Below are 16,577 nucleotides of genomic sequence, written 5' to 3' on the forward strand. Positions count from 1 at the left end.
CACACTTACACACCAATGGTAGCAGAGCTGCCATGCAAGGCGCTAACTTGCCATCGGGAGTAACTTGAGGTTCAGTGTCTTGCCCAAGGACACTTCGGCACGTGGAGTCATGTGGGCCAGGAATCAAAACACCAACCCTATGATTAGTGGACAACCCGTTCTACCACCTGAGCCACAACTGCCCCCATCCATACTTAATGACAGATGTTGGGCCTAGTTTGAAATTTCTGCAAATAAACTCTGATCGCTGCTGTTTAACGTGACTCGCTTCTGAAAGCATAAAGCAGTCTTATGTATGCATGATGTGAACTCAATGCACCACAATCCTACAGCGATAGTTAACCACTAAAGTGACATTAATTGTTTGTCTTTGTAACTTTGCTCAATATGAACTACGTCTGAACATCTCTACCAGCTGAAAAAGTTCCCTGGTGTCTTGTTTACACGGACACCACAACTAACGAGGCTAGAAGAGTGTTTCTGCTGCATTTGGATCAGGAGTTTAAGATGCCTCACTGTGGTCTTACTTTCTGTGAATCATGGTTGATCATCTTGATGTGCAGCAGGGACTTGATGGTTTTCTGCAGCTCCTTCTCGTTCAACTGCGGGCGCTCCTGCAGCTCTTTGTAGCTCACCATCTTGCTGTTGTTGAAGGCCAGCAGCACCGCCATCTGGTAGGTGGTAACAATGGCGATGTAGGATTTTGGGCAGGTAGTTCATCTTCACCTCACCTGAAAGATAGGTAGATGGATAGAGAGAGATAGAGAGTGTGAAATGATGGCAGGATTATCAGAATGATATCTGACTACTTATCAGACTGGTCAGTGATGGCTTTTCCAATATAAGCACACACAGCGTTATAAAAGAGTGGTGAGCAGTTCTGTACAATACTATCGCTTTATTTATCCACTGCTGCTAATTTTCTGTTTTAATTTTTAGACAGTGAGTCAACCAAAAAAAAAAAGCGGTTCCAGAGAAATGACGTTCCACAGAGATGACAATCTTGCCTTGCTTGGCAAACATGCTCAAACGACAACAAAACTCCCACATACAGTATCTCACAAAAGTGAATACACCCCTCACATTTTTCTAAATATTTGATTATATCTTTTCATGTGACAACACTGAAGAAATGACACTTTGCTACAATGTAAAGTAGTGAGTGTACAGCTTGTGTAACAGTGTAAATTTGCTGTCCCTTCAAAATAACTCAACACACAGCCATTAATGTCTAAACTGTTGGCAACAAAAGTGAGTACACCCCTAAGTGAAAATGTCCAAATTATGCCCAAAGTGTCGATATTTTGTGTGGCCACCATTATTTTCCAGCACTGCCTTAACCCTCTTGGGCATGGAGTTCACCAGAGCTTCACAGGTTGTCACTGGAGTCCTCTTCCACTCCTCCATGACGACATCACGGAGCTGGTGGATGTTGGAGACCTTGTGCTCCTCCACATTCCATTTGAGAATGCCCCACAGATGCTCAATAGGGTTTAGGTGTGGAGACATGCTTGGCCAGTCCATCACCTTCACCCTCAGCTTTTTTAGCAAGGCAGTGGTCATCTTGGAGGTGTGTTTGGGGTCGGCATCATGAATGAATAAATGCCTTTTATTGTTACTATACATATGTACAATGAAATTAAGAGCCACTCCTTTTTGTTCCGTGCAAACATGTACATTCAATAAACAAGAAGAATAAACAGATAAATAAACAAGATAAATAAACAAGATATACAAGATATACAAGATATTGGGGTGGATGGGGGAGGTACTATGAAATGCACAGTTTTGAGACACTATATACATATGCTGTGAACTCAGTACATGTATTTGTTTATAATGGTAATAGCTTTCGGGAAGAAACTATTCTTAAATCTACTAGTCCTTGTTTTGATGCACCTGTAACGTCTCCTTGAGGGCAACAGATTGAACAGATCAAAGCCAGGGTGAGAACTGTCCTTAATGATGGTTTTTCCTCTGCTGAGGCAACGGGAGGTGTAAATATCCATCAGGGAGGGGAGAGGGCAGCCAATGATCTTCTGTGCTGCTCTTACTACTCTCTGAAGCCTCTCCCTGTCTGCTGCGGTGCAGCTACCGTACCACACCGTGATACAGTATGTCAGCAGGCTCTCAACGGACGAACGGTAGAAGATCAGCAGCAGATTGGAGTTCAGATTGTACTTCCTGAGAACCCTCAGGAAGTGTAGCCGCGTTTGAGCCTTCTTGATAACCGCTGTGATGTTGTCTGTCCAGGAGATGTTTGCAGAGATAAGGACGCCAAGAAACCGGACGGTGTGGACCTTCTCCACACACTCACCATTAATGAAGAGGGGGGCCAGCTCAGTGTTGTGTTTTCTGAAGTCTACAATAAGTTCCTTGGTTTTCTTGGTGTTTAGAGTCAGATTGTTCTTTGAACACCAGGCTGCCAAGTTTAGGACTTCCTCTCTGTAGGCTGCCTCCTCTCCTTTTGAGATAAGTCCGACCACTGTGGTGTCGTCAGCAAACTTGATGATAAGATTATTGTTGTAGACTGGTCTACAGTCGTATGTGTAGAGACAGTACAGGAGGGGGCTCAACACACAGCCCTGTGGAGAACCTGTGCTCAACGTGCGAGTGGAGGAGAGGTGGGGTCCGAGTCTCACTGTCTGGGACCGGTTGGTGAGAAAGTCCTTTATCCAGGCACACGTGAGGCGGGGGAGGCCAAGGGTGACCAATTTGGTGACGAGAATGTCTGGAATTATTGTATTAAAAGCCGAACTGTAATCCACAAAAAGCATCCGGACGTAGCTCTGTTGCTGCTCTAGATGTCTTAACACGTAGTGGACAGCTACAGCGATAGCATCCTCTGTGGATCTGTTTGCACGATAAGCAAATTGAAAAGGATCGAAATCTGGGGGGAGGTAGTCCTTGATGTGCTGAAGAACCAATCTCTCAAAGCACTTCATGATAACTGGAGTGAGGGCCACAGGACGATAATCATTCAGGCTAGTGGTGGGCGACTTCTTTGGCACTGGGATGATTATGGCTGATTTTAGGCAGGCCGGGATGACTGCTTGGGCCAGGGAGAGATTGAAAATTCTGGTAAAGATGTGGACAAGCTGGTGGGCACATGATCTGACCAGGATCATGTGGGAATTGAATTGAAAGTTTTAGTCATTTGGTTATTGTCAGTTAAACTCCAGTAATGATAAAACCACACGCAATAATTCCTAAATCATTCATTCCCTCCTAAGTGAAATGCCACACAAGTGCACAGTGTCGTTATATACATATAGACACACACAGAAGTGCACAACAGATCTTAATTAATTCTCTTGTATATTGTTTTTGTTTATTTGTTTGTTTAGAATTTAATACCATGCCAGCTACCATGGCTATTTTCACGGTAAGAAACAGGTTTAAAAAATAGCATATGTGGGGTGGTATATGTAACATCTAAGCTAGTTTTACATCTTGTCATTACATTTGGTGATATAAACTATTGGTCAAAAGTTTAGAAACACTCATTCTTTATTTTTCCCCACATTTTAGAATAATAATAAAGTCATCAAAACTCTGGAGTAACACTATGGAATAAGTGGAACTATGGGAATTATGTTGTGATAAAAAATCCTAAATAAATCAAAATAATTTATAATTTTAGCATCTTCAAAGTAGACATTTAGAATTTCCAGAAATTTCTAGAATTTCCAGAAATGTATTCGTGCCATTTTCTTAACTGATTTCTTGAGGAATTTCCCTGAGATGCTTTTTAAACAGTATTAAAGGAGTTTACACCTATGATGGACACTTACTGGCTGCTTTTCTGAATATTTCTCTCAGAGTCGTCTCTTTAAAAATATATTTTTTTGTAAATAAAATGTTAGTTTTCTAATGAAAGAAATGAACATGTCGGCACAATTATATTTTTGTATACAACACCGATTTCAAACATTTAATCATGCATCTTCAGATCAAAAGGCTTCTATCATCATGAGAAACATTTCAGTCGAGTGTCCACAAACTTTTGAGTAGTGTATTTTGATACGGGTGAATTATAATTTATTAATCACTCAGTTTTAATCATAGAAAATACAGTTGTTCATCATATTTGGTTTGTCTTAATTAATTACAATAAAATGAACAGTTTTCATTTCCTGTGTTTATAAACCAGGCCAGTCTTCACTAATATTAATGACTGAATGAATGCACGAGTTGTATTTGGGGTAATCAGTCACGTTTTCAAGCCAGTTGTAGATTTGCTCCAGTTTTAGACTCGCGGAGCACATTTTCACATTCATACCTTCAGTTGTTAGTAAAGTAAATTGCGAATCAGGTATAAGGCCCCAGGTGATTTGTCTACAGTATGACATCACTGCATTTCACCAGGAGTCTTCATTCTTACAAACTCAAAATAATAATAAAAAATAATTAATTAAATTTAATGGAATATAAACTTGGGAAGTGACAGAAATGAGAAAACCTTTATTTCAAATATAAAAAATGTGCTCTGGTGCATAAAGCATTAACATGCACTTGTGAGATATCTCTCCCTTAACCATCTGAATAAAAGCTGTAGCTTTAATACTATTCAAATTGTAATCTATTGTTGAATCATTTTCAAATAAGCCCCAGGGCTTACACTTCCTGAACCCATGAAGTGAGGGGAAATAAGTATTCTGACACTTGTTTTTGTTATTTAATATACTTCCAGTAGATACATGTATATCCACTTAAAATGTACACACAATGTCTTTTGACTTTGTACTTCTAAATATGAACAGAAACACTGGAGTTAAGACGACTGCTATGCAGTTCGTTGCTTACTGCTCTCTGGTTGAGGTAGACCAATTGATTGGGTTTCGAATAATCGGTATCAATAGTTTTTCCCAATTGCGTCCACTGCGGGAGCGGTTTAGAAGGGTCCACTGTTGTCATATAGTACGAGAGCAGCCTCTAGAGGCCAAATAACAACTATCACTGACAAAGTGGTTGTGTTATTTGAAGTGTTTTTTATTTTTATTTTGTTTTTTAGTTCACTTTGGCTCTCTGTTTGGATGTATATCCTTTATTTACATTAATATTTATTAATAGTTAATATATATATTACTATTTATAGATTTATTTCATTTAAAAAAGAACAGTGCATTTTCATTGTACAGTAAGTACTGTTTATTTTTATAATAACGTTCTGTAGTATTTTACCCTGATTGTTATTGTTGCATTCAGTATCAATTTTAAAAACTATCGGTTGATTAATCGGTTATCGGCAGGTACTGATCCCCTAATCAGTCGACCTCTATTCTCTGTGTGACTATTGTTCCTGCTGCCGTCTGGTTGTCCTGCAACTCTTTTTGAGTGACTCCTGGCTTTTCTCTAATCTTGTACCTTCCTTATCATCAGTCTGAGAGCGTATTGTGAAATCATGTCTGGGGACGATTAGTTGTGGTTCCAGCAACGTTACACCTGCATATTAACTGTACCAACAGGGATGCTTAAGGTCTTTAAGGATGTTTAAGGCTCTGTAGGTTTTTCCTATCAAGTGTTGTTTAATCATGTTGTCCCTGAGAACTTCTTCACCTTCACCCTGAATCTACTTGTTGCTTGAAATCTTCCCAACCAACTGCAACGTCTTTTATGACGACACCTGGTGCACGAGAACATTTGTTTTGCAGCATTTATATCTACAACGTAATTTATATTGCCTTCCTTCTGATGTCAAGACGACTATGTCTCTGGGACATGGTAACTCACCATTTGTATACTCTTCTCGAGTTCCTGAGGGATGGCAAACTTGGATGAAGGAACCTGGGTGAGAGGCCATGCACCCGCCTGAAATACACACGCGCACACACATCTTACTTCACACAATCCTCTCATGTTTCCCACAACAGTGACGCTTGAGTGAAATTTGCTGGTTAAGACATGTTTGGGGAAATTGAATGTGAAATCATCGGTTCTTTACGCTCCATGAACAGATTTAAAGTGCTCACATATCATGCCCGGTGTTTACGTTCCACCAACTCTACATATTTGTGTGTGTGTTCGGTCTCTCACTGTCTCACCTGTAACACGGATATCTGAAACCTGATGCCCAGATCCACTACGGTCTCCTGGGTTATAATGAAGTTGTTGAACTTCTTGTTGAGGTCAGCACTGATCCTCATGTCGGTGTACATTCTGTGCAGTTTGCTCATAAACTCATAGCCACATGCTTGCTGCAAACCACAGAACAGAGAAGGAAACAAGAAAAAAGGAAACAAACAAGAGCATAGTTTGCACACTTTCATTTGATAAAGTCCTGCATTTCTGCAAACTGCTTGGGCGTAATGACAGAGCTTCTGTGTAAAGAGAGGGTGAGGGGGAAGTGTTCATCACAGTTGAGTCACTTTATTGTGTCGACTTTATTTTAGTGTCACTTGAGTTCAGAATTATAGGTTAAAAAGAGGCACACTTTGGTCTTACCTTTAGTTTGTTAATCAAGGCTTCCTCAGAGTCCAAGGATAATGAAAAGCCATGTATTAACCTTTTGGCAAACTTTCTGGCATAAAACTAAGGGAGAAAAAAGAGACGCAAACAGTGCGAAAGAGAAGCAACTGCTTTCTAACTTATATTCTAACACTATATACAGCGGGGTCCGATAGACTGAGACCACACTTAAAATCTGGGATCCCCCCATTTTAAAATCGGAAATAAACAGGTTTTTGAATTTTAAAAGGTGTAAAAAAAAGTAAAATGTTCAATATAGAAACAATTTAACATGCACGATTCTGCCCTATTTCTAGGTCCCTATTTAAATGTAAGCAAATGTGTGATATTGACCACGTTTGTACAAAAGGTCAGATTTTCTTCACATGTCTGCTCTGACAGATTTGATCTAAAATGGATGTAAGGTTTTGCACAAACTTGCCAGTAAAGCAAAAAGGGACATACCAAATACAAAGAAACCGAGGGTGACTGTTTTAAACAGTTAAAGGGGTTTGAGAATCCCTGATTTACACCAATAGACAATGTTATCTCCAAACACACAAGAACAGGGCTGGGAGATAAAACAATCTCGATATTTATCGCGATTAAAATAAATCCATGATATCGATATTTAGCCCACATTCTACCTTTAGATGAACATCAGCGGAACCTTTCGTCTGCGTCATCATGCGGCAGACGGATTGCTTTTACGGTTGCAGTGCCTCCTGGTTTATTACGGCCGCGTCCGAAATTGCATACAACGACAGTACGTAATTGCCATTCAAAAAGTACGTGCTATTCAACGTGTGTATTATGACTTCAATCCCGGACATACTACATCCGCCACGTTAGCACTGTCATGTGACCTTCGATGTCATCATAAACACAAAAAATCTTAAACAACTTAACTCTTTCCTGCTGAGATTACCTTTTGAAAGACATCTTTGTCATCTGTGTACTTAACGACAGTGATGACGCTGGTAAGTTTATCCTCCACCTTGTTCTCGGTCATCCCCTTTGCTGATTTCTTCAGCAGATTGTCACAGTACTTAGCAAGCTGTAATGCACAGCACAAGAGAACAGGCATATGAAATCCACATTGTGATTAGTGTCACTGTGCAGAGAAAGTGTCTGTTTTAACAGATCATACGCAGCATTATTCTAATAGATAATACAAGGAAGATAATAAAATAAAATGAAAAAAATTACAAATGGATTTGGGCTCTCTGTAGTGTACTACTGACATCGAAGCCTGAAAAAAGTAAAGATATAAATAATAAATAAGTTTATCATTTAAATAGGGTTATGAAGCGTTCTCTTTAGTACTTTCGAAATCTCTAGACACCAGTAAAGTTCATGTTATTAAAAAAAAAAAAAACACTTCAAATATCATTTAAGACCAAATATGCAGTTATATAATATGCTAAAACATTATTTGAAGTTCTTTAGGGAGGTTACTGCTGGACTCATGCATGACCAACAACTAACCATCTAAAACTCTTAGACTATGTGAATGAAAGGAAATTAAAGACAATTTAATACTTTGATTTAATGTCATTTCAGACAATTTAAGACATTTTACAGAGCTGCCGACACTCTGTTAATGTTTGTTGTGGATAAAAAATGTCATAAAATAAACATAAGGGAGACCTAGCATCCAGCAAAGGGGAGAGGAAGGATTGACGACGGGCACCTAGACACATAGAAGCGGGATTAGGCGGACATTGACAAATTGGAATTACACTATAAAGATCTTTAAGAGCAGTAGTAGTCAAAAAAAGTCAAAAAGAGGTATACGAGCTGAGCTGAGGAGCGCTAATATACACACACACACACATACACACACACACACACACGCTCGTACAGTCAAGGGCGGGCAAGTAGACACAACATACACACACTCTCTCTCTTTCTCATACACACACATGAATAACTTTATAAGAATAATGAAAAAGGAGTAATAAGATATTATAATATCTTATAGTAATAGAGAAACTCTCTATAAAAAAAACAGAATAGTAGGATATGCAGGACAGTAGAACTGTAATGATACTAAGAAGTTGGAAGTACAGTAAACCGCTTTTCAAGTAGTATAAATATATATATAAAATAAGAAATATAGAGCAAATATGAAAATAAATTATAAACTAGAAATACAGGAAAATGTAAACTTACTCATGACTCAAATGGTGAAGGTTCTTGTCTCGCAAGGAAGGCCTTAATTTTAAGAAAGAACCATGAGGAGCCAGTTATAAGGGTGGCTGAGTCAAGCTGCCCCCCCGCGAGATAACAATAAGACCAAGGTCACTCTAGATTGTTTAGTCTTGTCCACTTTCTATTTTACGGGTTATTCAAATTCTCTGGTTTCGATTCTCTGGGTAATTCAAAACTCTGGTTTCTGATTCTCTGTGTAATTCAAAACTCTGGTTTCTGATTCTCTGAGTAACTAAAAACTCTGGGTTTTTATTTTAAGGGTTATTAGAAATGCCTGGGTTCTGATTTTATGTGTAAATTAAAACCCCTGGTTTCAATTCTATGTGTAAGTGAAATAGCCCTTTTCTGGAACATAAGAGTAAGGTAAATGAGCTCTTTTTTAACCCTATTGGTAGTGAGATCATAGTCTTCTTGAAACATATGGGTTATTTAGTGTGTAAATACAATATAAATACTGGAGCTTAAGCTCAGGGTATTGGGATCACCTCTGAGAATTCTCATCGGTGTGGATCTCGTGTGGTGGAACGGAACAATAAAGCTGGACCCTTGCTTCTTCTCACTCATGGCTGGTGTATTTTTTCTATCTCCAACTGGGCTCAGAGGTAGATGTGAGTATTGGCTTCTATGTTGAATTTTAAGTGTTTTTGGGTAATAGGCTAAATTTGAGCCAGCATGTTCTTCATGTGAAGAACATAATAATTCATAATATAATGAATACATAACATACTGATGTTAATTAATTTAATATTCTAATACTAAGATGGTCTGCTACTTACTATTATTATTATTATTATTATTATTATTATTATTATTATTATTATAGACAACCATACAATTGACTAAATCCTACTTTCCATGCCACCTACTGGTTTAAAATGATGACCTGTATAAATTGTATGGGAAAAAACCCACAACAATGATACCCGGGAATACTCTTTTATTCTATATATACACACGAGAGCGAGTCAAATGATATCCTTAAAAGTGGCCTAGAAGTTTAAGGACACTTGTTATGCGCTGGAGCATTTCCACTGAATGAATGGAAATTATGTTGAAAAAATTTATACACTGTTGTGACATGTATTCGCAATAAACGTTGCAAAACTAAATGAACAAATAAATAAGTATTTCATTTGACTCAGCCTCACAAGTTTATCGCGTTTGATTTCGTGGATATGAATTCATATTACGTGCAATCCTGAACATGCTAGTTTACAACTAATGCTGTACTATGGCCCTGTACAAGGTCTTTCATAAAATCTTTCATAAATACTTCTGATCTCTCTTTGTGTATGTTTAATAAAAATCTTCGCGAAAGGAGGATGTGTACCTTGGCAAGCGTACTCATGAAGTGCTGATCCCCGTTGAGCACTGTGTTAGAGAGGTCACTGGTGGCTCGGAGCCTCTCATCACGAATGTGCACCTGCAGCACTTGGATCATGTGAGGTAAGCCACTGGCGACCGCCGGCAACAGTGTGTACATATTCGCCATGTCTGAAAACGAGTCAGCACAAGCCACATCAATTCTCCATGTTAGTCAGTGAGACAGGGGTTTGGGCTCCTGCATGTCAGACTGCTCAGAGTAACAGCAGGTTACAAATCAAGGATAAAGGTCAGGTATTTACACAGACACTGAATCGTTACGGTTTGACTTCAGACATGGTGGGCGACAGAGTTTCATAACATGGCTAGTTTGAGGAGACATAGATAATGAATATAATGATAAACGCTGCACGCAGAACTCTGACTTGATCAGTACTTACAGAGAATGAAGAGCAACGGCATTAGTACAGTATAGAATTATTAGCAGAAAAGGGAGATACCTACAAACAGACTGAAAATTGATATATAAAATATTAATTATATATGAAAATTGAATGAAACATAGATCATTCAATTGTCATATATATATATATATATATATATATATATATATATATATATATATATATATATATATATATATATATATAACATATGAAAATTGAATGATCTATGTTTCATTCACAATTCTACACACAATACCCCATAATAACAACATGAAATAAGTTTGTTTGAAATCTTTGCAAATTTATTAAAAATAAAAAACAAATAAAGCACATGTACATAAGTATTCATAGCCTTTGCCATGAGACTCAAAATTGAGCTCAGGTGCATCCTGTTTCCACTGATCATCCTTGAGATGTTTCTCCAACTTGATTGGGGTCCACCTGTGGTAAATTCAGTTGATTGAACATGATTTGGAATGGCACACACCTGTCTATATAAGGTCCCACAGTATGCATGTCAGAGCACAAACCAAGTCATGAAGTCCAAGGAATTGTCTGTAGACCTCTGAGACAGGATTGTATCGAGGCACAGATCTGGGGAAGGGTACAGAAACATTTCTGCAGCATTGAAGGTCCCAATGAGCACAGTGGCCTCCATCATCCGTAAATGGAAGAAGTCTGGAACCAGCAGGACTCTTCCTAGAGCTGGCCACCCGACCAAACTGAGCGATCGGGGGAGAAGGACCTTAGTCAAGGAGGTGACCAAAAACCCGATGGTCACTCTGACAGAGCTCCAGTGTGTCTCTGTGGAGAGAGGAGAACCTTCCAGAAGAACAACCATTGCTGCAGAACTCCATCAATCAGGCCTGAATGATAGAGTGGCCAGATGGAAGCCACTCCTCAGTAAAAGGCACATGACAGCCCACCTGGAGTTTGCCAAAAGGCACCTGAAGGACTCTCAGACCAAAGATTGAACAAAGATAGAACTCTTTGGCCTGAATGGCAAGTGTCATATCTGGAGGAAACCAGGCACCAGTCATCACCTGGCCAATGCCATCCCTACAGTGAAGCATGGTGGTGGCAGCATCATGCTGTGGGGATGTTTTTCAGCGGCAGGAACTGGGAGACTAGTCAGGATCGAGGAAAACATGAATGCAGCAATGTACAGAGACATCTGTGATGAAAACCTGCTCCAGAGCGCTCTAGACCTCAGACTGGGGTGAAGGTTCATCTTCCAACAGGACAATGACCCTAAGCACACAGCCAAGATAAGAAAGGAGTGGCTACAGGACAACTCATGTGAATGTCCTTGAGTGCCCCAGCCAGAGCCCAGACTTGAACATCTCTGGAGAGATCTGAAAATGGCTGTGCACCGACGCTCCCCATCTAACCTGATGGAGCTTGAGAGGTCCTGCAAAGAAAAATGGGAGAAACTGCCCAAAAATAGGTGTGCTTTTTTGTTTTTTATTTTTAATAAATTTGCAAAGATTTCAAACAAACTTCTTTCATGTTGTCATTATGGGGTATTGAATAATGAATTTATTCCATTTTGGAAAAAGGCTGTAACATAACAAAATGTGGAAAAAGTGAAGCGCCGTGAATACTTTCCGGATGCAATGTATATATATATATATATATATATATATATATATATATATATATATATATATATATATATATACACAGTATCTCACAAAAGTGAGTACACCCCTCACATTTTTGTAAATATTTGCTTATAACTTTTCATGTGACAACACTGAAGAAATGACACTTTGCTACAATGTAAAGTAGTGCGTGTACAGCTTGTGTAACAGTGTAAATTTTCTGTCCCCTCAAAATAACTCAACACACAGCCATTAATGTCTAAACCACTGGCAACAAATGTGAGTACACCCCTAAGTGAAAATGTCCAAATTAGGCCCAAAGTGTCAATATTTTGTGTGGCCACCATTATTTTCCAGCATTGCCTTAACACTCTTGGGCATGGAGTTCACCAGAGCTTCACAGGTTGCCACTGGAGTCCTCTTCCACTCCTCCATGACGACATCACGGAGCTGGTGTATGTTGGAGACCTTGTGCTCCTCCACCTTCTGTTTGAGGATCCCCCACAGATGTTCAATAGGGTTAAATCCTTCACCTTCACCCTCAGCTTCTTTAGCAAGGCAGTGGCCATCTTGGAGGTGTGTTTGGGGTCGTTATCATGCTGCAATACTGCCCTGCGGCCCAGTCGCCGAAGGGAGAGGATCATACTCTGCTTTAGTACGTCACAGTACATGTTGGCATTCATGGTTCCCTCAATGAACTGTAGCTCCCCAGTGCCGGAAGCACTCATGAAGTCTCAATCTTTTGTGCTCCGTTTGTGCTGGTTTGTGCTGATAAAAGTTTCGTTTGTGCTGCTTTCGTTTTTAAAATATTAGACATTGAATTATGTTGCAGTGACGTCACCAGCCCCACACATGCTCCAAGTTCACTCCAAATAGGCTCGTTTGTTTGTGCTACGTTTGTGCCGATAAAGACTTTGTTTGTGCTGCTTCGGATTTGGAGATATTAAAAGAATATTCATAGGTCATTCTGGGGTCACTCAGCCCTCCCACATACTCCAAATTCACCCGAAATAGTCTCAATCGTTTGTGCCGGTTTGTGCTGATAAAAGTTTCGTTTGTGCTGCTTGAGGGCTGCTATGCCCACATGTAGGGAGAAACCAGTACAATTCACTGTGTACAGATTAAGTAAAAATGACCACTAAAAGGAAAGTAACATAATAATTTATTTCATACCATACCAGCATAAAACAAAAATTATGTTAATAATAATAATAATAATAATAATAATAATAATAATAATAATAATCCATTATATCCCTTCACTTTACATCTCTCCACTTACTGTATTTTAAGACTTTCCCAATGTACCTGAACCATGCTGTCTAGAATTATTGAGCTATGTTTAGGAATTTGGGACTGCTTGAAAATGATTAGATTTGAACTAACTTTATGCTTCTATTGTTACAGCAGTACATCTTATTCATACATTATACACTTGACAGTGATATTATTTGTCATGACAAATTTACACCTATCAGCCATAACATTAAAACCACTGACAGGTGATGTGAATGGCATTGATTATGTCATTACAACGGCACCTGTCAAGGGGTGGGATACACAGTATTAGGCAACAAGTGAACAGTCAGATTTTGAACTTGATGTATTGAAAGCAGGATAAATGGTTAAGGATCTGAGCGACTCTGACAAGGGCCAAATTGTGATGGCTAGACAGCTGGGTCAGAGCTTCTCCACAACAGCAGGTCTTATGGGCTGTTCCCGGTACGCAGTGGTTAGTATCTACCAAAAGAGTTCAAGGTGTTGACTTGCCCTCCAAATTTCCAAGATCTCAATCCGATCGAGCATCTGTGGGATGCCAGATACCTGGAGGTCCCACCTCACAACTTTAAGGACTTTAAGGATCTGCTCCTAACGTCTTGGTGCCAGATACCACAGCACACCTTCAGAGGTCTTGTGGAGTCTATGCCTCGACAGGTCAGAGCTGTTTTGGCAGCATTTTTCCTAGTCATTTTTCCTAGTTTAAGATTTTTGGGGTCAACTTCCTGCTTGGTTTTGACTACACTCACATAACATTGCTTCAATTCCTGTTGACAATATCATAATTATAAGGTGAATGTACATGAAAGTATAACTAGAGCTCATATTTTTCTATGAGCCCCGACTTTATGACAACTGAGAGTATGTTTAAAAAAAAAAGTCATGGCAGCCCCCACAATAAATGTGCCACCTACAGTAGACAGTAAGATTTAAGTCATAATTTTGCTTGTTAACTAAGAACTACAGCTCGATATTTTCCTTGTGTAAGTAAAAAATAAAATTTTTGGTGATGAAATTGCAAAACAAACAAATAAATAAATATATAAAAGAAAATGTCTCACGCTGTCAATTTTGTCCTACCAAAAACCAGTTGAACACACACCACAGCATAATGACCATCTCTGACATTGTATGCACAAACTTCCGAGGAGGACTTGAAGGCAGCAATAAATGATGTCACATGATTTAAGTCATGTTATTTCTATCTAGCAGTTGTACTTCAAAGGCTTCATGGACTTGTTGGTCAACCCACTTGCATTAAAGGGACCATAATTTTAGTATTAACAAATTGTTGTTTTTTCATTCACCTATCAAGGCCTTGGAATGATATGAATTTGACAGTTCTATGAGTGTAGGATTTTGAGCAATAGAGTATTATAGAAGTAGAAAGCAGATACAATATTTCAACTTTATTCATTCAATCATTTACCTTCAGTAACCAAAATCTTGACCATCGAGTTTCCTCAAGACTGTGGATGTGGGAATGAAGAGACCCGCTTCATTCTTTAGAGCTCTACATGGCCAAAGGTTATCTTGGGTCTCATTAAATGAGCTGAACAGTTTGTGTCTAGTCAGGATATCATGATAGCTAGATCCAGAACTGCGTGAAACCAGACTCCATGGCAACTTGGAATGGACTCTTTGATCATTTAAATTGGAAAAATATATGGTCCACGCAAGAAAGATTTTTCCTCACAAACAAAGTAAAATAAATATCTTTAAATGAATTCATAATATTTACCCTGTCAAAAATTTCTTAAAGAAAAAATGCATATCTGATTTTTACACTAATTACTCTTTTTGTCAGAATGACACTGAAACTCGCCTTCACTTGTTTTGGTCGTGCAGTTATACTTTGCAGCTTTGCAGGAAAAATGTTAGTTTGTTTATCTCAAATTTGGATTTGTTGAAGTGGATCTAAATGCCTGCTTTATAATAAACATAATTCCTTTCCTATGTAGAGTTTATATTCATGAATGTAAGTTGTCGAATTGTAAACATATTATTTTGGTATTCATACAAGAGATAAAACATTCATTGGTTACAATTTCATCTTCTCTTAACAAAAAAGCACTCAGAACATGTACAATTTGCATGGCCTACAAACTTTTTACTGTAATTAATGTGTAATTTTCTTTTAATTTTGGTAATTCCCTCTTTTTTCCCTCTTTTTTTATCATTCATTTATTTAAGTTACTGTCTAGTTCTACTTCTGTTTAAAGCTATGGTGCTGTTTGTGTTTTCTTTAACTATTACTTATATTGATGTTCAAATAAAGCATTAAATATATATATATATATATATATATATATATATATATATATATATATATATATATATATATATATATATATATATATATATATATATAAAAGACCTTACTCAAGCATGTGAATAAACAAGTAACTTCCGGAAAATAAAAACATTAAAATTAAACCTGACAATTGACCCATTTTCTAATTTCTTATTTGTCGCTTGAGTGCGCGATTGAAAGAATGAAAAACAACTTTGATTTGTAAATGAATAATGACATAAGCCATTTTTTTCATTTTCTGATATTTGGTTCTTAATTGAATATGAAAAGAAGGAATGATACATGGATTATAAATCCCTACCTCATCCCAGAAATGATGCACATGGAGACTAGTGAAATGTCACAGGAGTCTGAAGGACAGGATGGAGGGACTACATATGAGGTGAGTGAAAACATTGTAAATAGTATTAGCAGAGAAGGATGTGAATGGGACGGCTGTGGCTCAGGTGGTAGAGCGGGTTGTACACTAATCATAGGGTTGGCGGTTTGATTCCCGGCCCACATGACTCCACATGCCAAAGTGTCCTTGGGCAAGACACTGAACCCCAAGTTGCTCCTGATGGCAAGTTGACACCTTGCATGGCAGCTCTGCTACCACTGGTGTGTGAATGGGTGAATGAGACACAGTGTAAAGCGCTTTGGATATAAGTGTGCCATTTACCAATGTAGTTTTACTGTAAACACCAGTGTAAATGATGGTACTGCTGAAAGTGTGAATGTTAGTGATGAAAGTGAGAAAGAGGATAATGTTGTGGCTTTGGCTACTGATGTGGCTCAGGCTGGTGAGTAAGAGGAGGGTCTGGTAGGTGAGCTGAATGATCTGTCTCAATGTACAACATCCTATTTTGGGATAAAGATTGGATACAGTTTTGAAAAAGACCCAATCAAGCAACCAGCCCATTCAAAGCTTGCTTACACTAGTTATGTAGTTACCATTTGAGGGTAGCTTTT

The 16,577-nt window shown here is 38.5% G+C and overlaps 1 pseudogene; it reads right to left on the reverse strand.

The window, feature by feature from the left end:
- Positions 1-490: 490 nt before the first annotated feature.
- On the reverse strand, positions 491-10,153 carry LOC128611219 (cullin-2-like; annotated as a pseudogene).
- Between the last annotated feature and the right edge of the window lie 6,424 nt (positions 10,154-16,577).

The sequence above is a fragment of the Ictalurus furcatus genome, chromosome 8 (genome assembly GCF_023375685.1).
Source record: "Ictalurus furcatus strain D&B chromosome 8, Billie_1.0, whole genome shotgun sequence".
Taxonomy (NCBI): Eukaryota; Metazoa; Chordata; class Actinopteri; order Siluriformes; family Ictaluridae; genus Ictalurus; species Ictalurus furcatus.